Here is a 7,348-nt window from a genome sequence, read left to right as displayed (position 1 = left end):
TTACCTGGGAAGGGGATGTTCTCCTCGCAAGGGGACATATTCCTGGCAAGGCGATGTCTTCTTGGCGAGGGGACATCTTCCTGGGAAGGGGATGTTCTCCTGGTGAGGGGACATCTTCCCGGCAAGGCGATACCTTCTTGGTGAGGGGATGTCTCGCTGGCAAGGCCCAGCCAAGCGTGAGCCACCTCCCAGGGGACACTGCCCCGGGGAGGCCCTGGCCTTGAGGAAGGGGGTCTCCTTGTCCYGTCGGCTTCCTCGGGGAAGGTGAATGCAGATCCTGCCCGGTGGGAGGAATTTCTTTGGCCTTCCTGGGTATTTCACAGGAATGATTTAGTTCTGGAGCTGCGGGTTGCAAATGTTACATCATTTCGTAAATGACTTTATTAGAATTTATTCCTCCCACACACACTTTCTATTTCCAGAGAGAAATTAAATGAAGGCAGCATGAAAGAGGAAGAAAAACATGTTTTTAGACTTTCAAATAGTGAAAATCTTAGGAACTTAATTACACTTTTTTGTGTATAAAAAGCGAAGAAGACTGCAATCTTCTTTTATCTAAATCTTTCTTAAYGCAACATAAGTTCCAGAAACACAGTCATCTTTAGGAATGTTTTGGCCAGCTCCTCTGCAGCACTTGTTACTCAAGCAAAACTCACCTCTGACAGGAAGCAAAGTACTGTTTTTTTTTTTCCCTGACTAGAGCAGAGGATATTGGTACAGTGGGAGGAGGAGAGGGGTGGAGAGGTGCTTAGTATCTAGGAGAAGGAGCAAGGCAGATGGCTTAAACCTGAGACTAGACAATGATTAGCAGGGAGGGGAGAGGAGGGAGGAGGTATAATGTCATAATTTTACATGCCTGAAAGCATGCTATACATAAATTGGTCTAATAAAAGATAGCTCTACCTACAAACTTTGTCCTGTGACCCTCACAGCTACAGCAAAAGACACTATTTTATAGCCTGGTTATCATGAACTTCCCTAACACTATTGCATGTTCTGCAAACAGCACAGAAGCTTTGCTTTTTTGCTTTCATTTTCTTTTGCTCGGAGTCGTTTGCATGAAAAGCCTTACAGAATCAGCAGTAACTCTCTACAATAAACTAGCGTTTTTTTGGCTCCTCATTGTTTGATGGCTTGAACTGCGTTATCATTCCCGCTCTCGTGACACACAGGGTGAGGTGCCAGCAGACGCCAGATGTCAGTAAGGCACCGAAAACAGGAGCAGAAGCCTGCAAAGCTGCTGAAATGACCTTCAATAAAGTGCCATGCTAAAGTATTAGATGTTGCAGCCCATCCCCAGCACTTTCTAGTCAAAATACTTCCCCTATCATTTTCTGAATTTCCTCCATCGTTGAATTTCCCCCGTTGTTTCCAGAAAGTAACTAAAAATAGTGAATAACTGTTTTCCTAAAAAAAAAAAAATAATAATAATGCTTCAATCACTTCAGAACTTAATTGCTTGCACATAGCCTTTCCCCACAGGAGAAGTAGCCCTCTAATATGATCGCATTTCTTCTAGGTACAGGATAGCTGCTTGTCAYGGTCTGCAGAAATTCAGCAGATTTGTGAAATACATAGAATTTGTTCCTGTCCTCTGTCCTCTGMGTGTCACCTATTTGATTGCAAGTCTGAGGCAGACGCTGCGTTGCGCCTCTTCCCAGGCTTCCAGCAGACCGTAGAGCGCTACCTGGTCAAGGTTAAACCTCTTCCAACGATGCACTTGAAGTACTGTATAGATGGCTCTGCTTGTGGTTATTTTTTCAAGTAGCATTATTTCCTTCGCTTTCTTTCCGTAAAGAAATTATGTCCATTATGGGGAAAAGTCAGAGAGGACTTTTAGCTGCCAGAACAAATCTTACATAAGGTACACCGAATTTGAGTCACTTGCCTTTGTTACGTGTACGTAATAACACCTCTCCTTCCTTTGCCTCTGAAATTGTTTTGTCAAGTGGATTGCTGGCATGAGTTAGATGTGCATGGATAGAAGATGTGCATGTGGCTGGTGAATCAGCTTGAAAATGTAAAAAGGTGAGCATTAAAACAAGCTGCCTCCTACCTCAACCTTGTTATAAATCGCGAGTAGTTGCAGAGTGCCTAATGCATTCAAGGTGCTCAGGAGAAAGAAKGGAAAGGTACAGTCCCTGGCAGAGGAGCTTCCAGTCTAATTTTAACCATGACAATAAGTGACAGTGACAAATGGGGGGGAGGGAGGAAAGGGGAAAGGGAGGATGAGGGTTACAATAATAAGATTACATGGTCACTTAGGTTCATTATGTGCCTGCCTTTGTGGCACTGCTGGTCCGCTGTGTTTCCGATGGGTGGAGGAATGATGGATGGAGAGAAACTGGGCAAAGAGTGCAGCAATGGGGCAAATCAAAGGAAAAACAAACATGTTTCGATGCAGTTTGGCTTTACTGGGAGCGCCTCGCTCTTGGAATGACCCACGCGGGAGCCGTGCCTATTGCAGGATTAGGAAATCTTTTATTCCTCGCTGTGTAATCAATGCCAGTTTGGGTTCCTTCTCTCCCAGCCGGCCTTGCATGTCGACACCCCCCCAGACAGAAGGTTGTCTCCGAGTGTTCCCTGCTGGCCATGCGAGTCGGTCCCTTCTTCCTGCGTGTGGCGTGGCTCTTTCCACGGGTTGAACGCTACCCACAGCCGGATGTACCGTGGGGTGCAAAAGCTTTCGAAGCTGCAGACRGGAATAGCTGCATCTTCCAAAAATRGCCAAGCCCAGAGCGAGCTACCCAACCGCTAACTCCCTCCCGCYGCTCCCTCGCTCGCGCCCGCTCAGCGCCTGCGAGGTGCAGCACATCCCGGGGCGGGAGGAGCATCCCGCGGCCAGGCTGCCGCRCCGGTTGGGGATTGCAGCAGCCTCCCGAGCCGGGGCCAGCGCGCGGGCTCAGCCCCGCGGCGGCCGGTGCTGCTTTCGGGCTGTCCRCGCTGTGATTAATGACGGGCTCCTGGACGCGACTCGCCGTGTTAAAGCTGTGAAACAGACTCTTTTCCTGCCGGGGCGACTGCAGCAAACTGCTGAGCGAAGACACCCCGAAGGGGTAGCCTGGATTTCACCTAAATTACCCAGCAAAAACCATCTAGCTGGGTGCATAATTTGTGTAAATGTACACAAAACTAGGCTAAGACCTAGTGCCATCTCTCCTCCACCTCTTCCCGAGGTTTTGCTAATCCACTTGCTGTGCCCGACGGTCGTTAGCACGTAAGCGGCAGGGCCGGGGCCGGGCAGCTCCGAGCACACCGAGGCGCTGCTCTCCCACGGGGCTCTTCCGAGGACGTCCTGTCGTACCCACTGCATAACTGTAGTGACAGCTTTGTATTTCTTCTCCTTCAGATTACAGTGAGGTATGTCTTAGGGGCCGGACACGTTCACCTGGCCAAGTCTCCTCGGTCTGGGGGCATTTCAGGCCGCATTACCTGCAGAGAAACTTCTCCCCTCTGCCAGCTTCTTCTGCCAACATGGAGATGACTCAGAGGCAAATTYTGAAGGCCTGTCTCAGAAATTTCTTATTTCTGCCATATGTCACCTTTCGGACATTATTTTAATAGTCCCAAAAGGCACGTTGGCACTGAAAGGACTTCTTCCAGGGCAATAAATGGTCCTGGGGCAGAACTGGGGATGCACGGGCCCGTGTCAGACACGTACCGATCCTCCTGGTGAGGATGAGGACGGTGCAGCGAAGGAGCGTGCTTCACGGGTCGCTCCTCTGCCTGTACGTCCTGGACGTGGAGCTGTCTCCTTATCACCCTTCATGGTCTGAGCTAATAAAATCCATAAAAGAGCAGCCTCCGGTTATTTTAAACACCCAAGTGAAAAGAAAGGTTGTGGGGGAAAAGTAAACATATTAGCAAGATATATTTAAGATTCATAACAATAAAGTACTTAAAACCCAAAGTCTAACAGAATAGTTCCCACTCTTTTTAAAAAATTCCCATGGATTTTCCTTGTTTTATGACATTCGTGCAACAACTGCAATTCAAATGCTACAGAAATGTGCAAGCTTGTGCACACAGTGCACTAACAAAATGAACCAGATACAAGAGCAAAACTCTCTGCTTTATTCCCATTGCAGAGAGAGCACTAAAAATGCAAAATTCARCCAAAGCAAGGTCTTAAGAAAATACTTTGATATTACATTGATTTTAATTAGCAAAAACATTTCTTTCTTCTTTTTTTAATAAATTACTTTTAACCTGACAGTTTCCTCGTAGCAAAGTGACAAGTCACGAATCCTTAATTCCTCTGTGAAGACCACGGCGCTGAGCTCATTAAAGCGTGCCGGATCCCGAGCCTGGAGCTCGGAGGTCGCACTCCCGTCTGGCACGTCGGGACCTGAGACCATTAACAACCCCGCGCGCAGCGGCGGCTCCCCGGGCCGTGCCGGAGGGAGCACCCGGACCCCGCGGCCCCGCTCGCCGCCCTCCCTCACACCCGGGCGCTGCGAGGCCGCCGGTGAGCTCCCGTGCCTGGAGGAYGCCCCTAGCTCGTCCTGCCGCCGAGGACGGGAGCGCAGCCAGGCAGCAGCTCGGCTCCTCGCGGCACCCCGACAGCGGCAGCCCGGGCAACGCGCGGCATCGGCCGTCGGAGGGAGCCCAACCGAGCGCCCGCCGGGGCCGAGGGCTTCGGTGCGCGGCAGCCGAGGGGTTAACGCGCAGCTCCCGCGCTGGGGAATAGCACCGCAGCCGCTTAATTAGAGCATTCAGATTGCACAGGGTTGCAAAGTAGCTAATTTCTCAACTTKAAAAAACAGAATTAATGTTTGCCAGGGAGTGTTAAAAGCAGCAGGGACCGTCAACAGGCTTGATGGGACTCTCCAGGCTGGCTAGGGCTCGAGAGGTCTCTGCGGTAATTGCAGCTGTCTTTAACATTTTGTTCTGCAGTTTATGAACTTGCTCGAGTTCATTTTGGGGATAAAARCTGGCGAGCCAAACCCCAGCCGTATCTCTGCCTTCAGGGCCCGATCGGGTTTTGCAGCGCGCTTTGGCGTTGCAAAGCATTTCCTAACTTGCACAGCCTGGAAGGGATCAAACCGGCGGCTGCTGGAAGCCAGCGTGGCTCCGACGGACGGGGCGGGCGCTCCCCCGCCGGCCCCCGCGGCAGCCGCCCCCGCGCCCCGGCACGGAGCCCTGCCCGGCCGCCCGGAGCCGCGCCGGCACCCTGCGCCCCGGGGAGAGACCTTGCTGGGTCTCCTTGGGCTCATGCATCTGCTGCATCCCTAAGGCCTTTCTTGTCCCCCCTGCTTTCTGCTTTTCTTCCCTTTTCCCCAACGTTTATCCCATGCCAAATTCTGCCCTGTCCTCGTAAAATTCTGCAAGCCTCTTTTTTCTTCTAAAAACAACTCGGCTGCATAATTCTGCAGCACTTCGAATCCCTCTGTGTTCAGTCTTCCTACCTTGCGCCACCACCATGTTCTGATCATTGAAACATGAGTTCCTCGCCTGTTATGCCTGCTTGACACGCATTTTTGCATGCTCCCTGGAAAGGAAAGTGTCCTCCGATAGCCCGCGCTTCGCGGTGAATGCGAATGGCCACGGCGCAAGCCTCCAGCGCGGCGACTCGCCGGCGACCGGAGAGGGCCCGTCCAGCCGGAGACCCCGAGCAAGCCGGCGCGCGGGGTCGGAGCTGGAAAGCAAAGGCGAGGAAGGCGCCGCGCTGCGCCCCGAGGGCCCCGGGACGGGGCGTTCTGCAGGCTGCGGCGCTGGCGTAACGCCCCGTCCCGGCAAAGCCGGCTGAGCGGACACCGGCTCCCTCCCGGCGGGGCTCCGCTGGCGGCCGGGGCTCTGCCCGCCGCGGGCGTGCGGACCGAGCTGCGCGTCGCCCGCGGCCCGGCCCGGCTGAACCACCTCGCGCTGGAAATGGCAGCGGTTTAACGAGCAAAGCGGCACGACCGCGGCGGGCGCCGGGGCAGCACGCGGGGAGCAGAGGGTGCCGAGCCGGCGCGGAGCCAGCGCCGGGCTCTTAAACCCCACCTGAACGCTGCGGTCGACCAGGGAATAGCGGGTTCGGGGGTTTCTTCCACGTCTGAAGATTTTTATTAAACGTGGCTTGAAGGCGGCCTGCCTTCGCTCGAGGCCGACAGCTCGGCCCGGGAAGGGGCCGGGGCCCGGCGGCGCCGCGCGCGGGGGGCTCGCCCAAAGCCGCGCACGGCGCTCTGCGAGTCCAGCGGACCGGGGGCCCTTCACGTATTTATTTGCAAAGTCCTTTTTTTCCCGGCTGGGGAGAGCCGCCGGCTCGCGCGGGAGCTCGAAGGAAGCTCGGCTGCGCCCGCGGCGAGAGGCCCTTCCCGGCCCGGCTGCCGAAGAGCGACTGCAGCCGGGCGACCGCTGCCCTGGGCCGCTCCAAACAACCCCCGACACAACGGCTGGAAGAGAGAAATTAATACACGCATCACTGTGCTACAAAAGCCGCAGCCCTTTGAATTATATTCCATTTATTCTTCGTGGTTATCTTCAAATGCACAGCTCTGATCTCCTCTCTAATCACATCACAGACAGGGTCAGAAGGAAGCATGGAAAAATACAAACCAAACACATCACATGTGTCTCAGAGGGTCTAAGGCACAAGAGAAACCAAAAGGCAGCGTCTGGAAAGTTTTACTTTTATTTTTCTAAAATACAAATTTCTTTCTTGTGTTAGTAACTGTAATATGATAGGCCTAATGCATCCAATAAAAAGGAAGCACTGGCTACAGAATTCAAAATACTGAAGGTATTTTCTGGAAAGAAATTTATTCTGTTGTTCTACACTTTAGATATAACATTGAATCAAATTCATTAGTTATTATTTTTACATCAGAACCTTTAAAGATTGGGACTAATAAACTGGAACTTGAAAAGTTTTTAAAGTAAACTCCTATTAATGTGTAGATATGGATCCATAAAAAACATAACCAAGAATTTTATACACTTTATTAAAAGATCAAAAAATAAACAATAACAATATAGAAGTAACATACTAAAATGAGTAGCATTATGCACATTTCTAAAGCACGTACAAGCACTACAGCAATATAATGTGGCAAAAAGAAAAATAAATTCAAAGCATACACCCTGTTGATAGCAGTTGAGGGAATGAACTATTACGTTATGGAACTGAAATATTGCATTAACCTATGCCTGTCCGGATCTGATGATATTTTCTTACAATTCCACAGGGCTAACTGTAATCTTTTGTATATAATCTARACTATACCATTAAATTGATATCTAATGTTTCCCTTACTTTGTTTTACCAGAAATGTCTATGAAAAGAAGAATGTGTTTCAAATATCTACTTTACACAGTACAGTATTAATATTTTTATATATTTAAATTAATAATTGACAATTTAGGA

Source organism: Rhea americana, unplaced genomic scaffold (genome assembly GCF_003343005.1).
Source record: "Rhea americana isolate MKP2758 unplaced genomic scaffold, rheAme1 scaffold_98, whole genome shotgun sequence".
NCBI classification, from domain to species: Eukaryota; Metazoa; Chordata; class Aves; order Rheiformes; family Rheidae; genus Rhea; species Rhea americana.
The sequence above is the reverse complement of the archived record's forward strand: the minus strand, read 5'-3'. Positions refer to the sequence as shown.